Here is a 2112-nt window from a genome sequence, read left to right as displayed (position 1 = left end):
TATGTATAGATGATGAGATTCCATTGATACAGAGCCAATTCCAATAGACTTATTGAGGGTCCCATTGGCGTGCATCCAGTAGGAATTGAACCTACGAATTCGCCAATTATGAGTTGGGCGCTTTAACCATTCAGCCATGGATGCTTAGCGGGGATCCTCGTACATGGTGAATAACCAAATTCCAATTGAAATGAAATCTTTAGGATAAATCAATGCAATTTAGGAGGAATCAATGAAAGGACATCAATTCAAATCCTGGATTTTCGAATTGAGAGAGATATTGAGAGAGATCAAGAATTCACTATTTCTTAGATTCATGGACCCAATTCAATTCAGTGGGATCTTTCATTCACATTTTTTTCCACCAAGAACGTTTTATAAAACTCTTGGACCCCCGAATTTGGAGTATCCTACTTTCACGCAATTCACAGGGTTCAACAAGCAATCGATATTTCACGATCAAGGGTGTAGTACTATTTGTAGTAGCGGTCCTTATATATCGTATTAACAATCGAAATATGGTCGAAAGAAAAAATCTCTATTTGACAGGGCTTCTTCCTATACCTATGAATTCCATTGACCCAGAAATGATACATTGAAGAATCTTTTGGGTCTTCCAATATCAATAGGTTGATTGTTTCGCTCCTGTATCTTCCAAAAGGAAAAAAGATCTCTGAGAGCTGTTTCCTGGATCCGAAAGAGAGTACTTGGGTTCTCCCAATAACTAAAAAGTGTATCATGCCTGAATCTAACCGGGTTCGCGGGGGTGGAGGAACTGGATCGGAAAAAAGAGGGATTCTAGTTGTAAGATATCTAATGAAACCGTCGCTGGAATTGAGATCTCATTCAAAGAGAAAGATATCAAATATCTGGAGTTTCTTTTTGTATATTATATGGATGATTCGATCCGCAAGGACCATGATTGGGAATTGTTTGATCGTCTTTCTCCGAGTAAGAGGCGAAACATAATCAACTTGAACTCGGGACAGCTATTCGAAATCTTAGTGAAAGACTGGATTTGTTATCTCATGTTTGCTTTTCGTGAAAAAATACCAATTGAAGTGGAGGGTTTCTTCAAACAACAAGGAGCTGGGTCAACTATTCAATCAAATGATATTGAGCATGTTTCCCATCTCTTCTCGAGAGGCAAGTGGCTATTTTTTGCAAAATTGTGCTCAATTTCATATGTGGCAATTCCGCCAAGATCTCTTCGTTAGTTGGGGAAGAATCTACACGAATCGGATTTTTGAGGAACATATCGAGAGAGAATTGATTTGGTTAGACAATGTATGGTTGGTAAACAGGATCGATTTTTAGCAAGGTACGGAAATCAAATATTCAATATGATTCCACAAGATCTAGTTTCGTTCAAGTAACGGATTCTCGCCAATTGAAAGGATCTTCTGATCAATCCAGAGATCGTTTCGATTCCATTAGTAATGAGGATTCTGAATATCACATTGATCAATCAAAGAGAGATTCAACAACTAAAAGAAAGATCGATTCTTGGGATCCTTCCTTCTTCAAACGGAACGAACGGAGATAGAATCAGACCGATTCCTGTGCCTTCTCTGATATTCCTCAATGTCCCGGCTATTCACGGAACGTGAGAAGCGGATGAATAATCATCTGCCGGAAGAAATCGAAGAATTTCAAATCCTACAAGATCCATTCGTTCTTTTTCTCTGATAGATGGTCAGAACTTCATCTGTCGAACCCTACTGAGAGGTCCACTAGAGATCAGAAATTGTTGAAGAAAGAACAAGATGTTTCTTTTGTCCCTTCCAGGCGATCGGAAAATAAAGAAATAGTTATATATTCAAGATAATTACGTATTTACAAAATACCGTCTCAATTCATCCTATTTCATCAGATCCGGATGTGATATGGTTCCGAAGGATGAACTGGGCAGTTCCAATAAGATTTCATTCTTGAACAAAATCCATTTTTGATTTATTTCATCTATTCCATGACCAGAACAGGAGGGGATACACGTTACACCAACGATTTTGAATCAGAAGAGAGATTTCAAGAAATGGCAGATCTATTCACTCTATCAATAACCGAGCCGGATCTGGTGTATTATAAGGATTTATTTTCATTGATTCCTGC

At 38.2% G+C, this 2112-nt stretch overlaps 1 non-coding gene and 1 pseudogene across 1 annotated transcript; one reads left to right on the top strand and one right to left on the bottom strand.

Moving 5' to 3' along the window:
• The first annotated feature begins 59 nt into the window (after window positions 1-59).
• LOC128036985 (protein Ycf2-like) overlaps window positions 60-2112 on the top strand; it is a 6924-nt pseudogene continuing 4871 nt past the window's right edge.
• On the bottom strand, window positions 71-144 carry TRNAM-CAU (transfer RNA methionine (anticodon CAU)). The gene has a single exon. It is a non-coding gene; the product is annotated as a tRNA-Met (tRNA).

Source organism: Gossypium raimondii, unplaced genomic scaffold (genome assembly GCF_025698545.1).
Source record: "Gossypium raimondii isolate GPD5lz unplaced genomic scaffold, ASM2569854v1 Contig00147, whole genome shotgun sequence".
Taxonomy (NCBI): domain Eukaryota; kingdom Viridiplantae; phylum Streptophyta; class Magnoliopsida; order Malvales; family Malvaceae; genus Gossypium; species Gossypium raimondii.
Note: the sequence above shows the minus strand (reverse complement) of the source record. Positions and strands in the feature narration are given on the sequence as shown.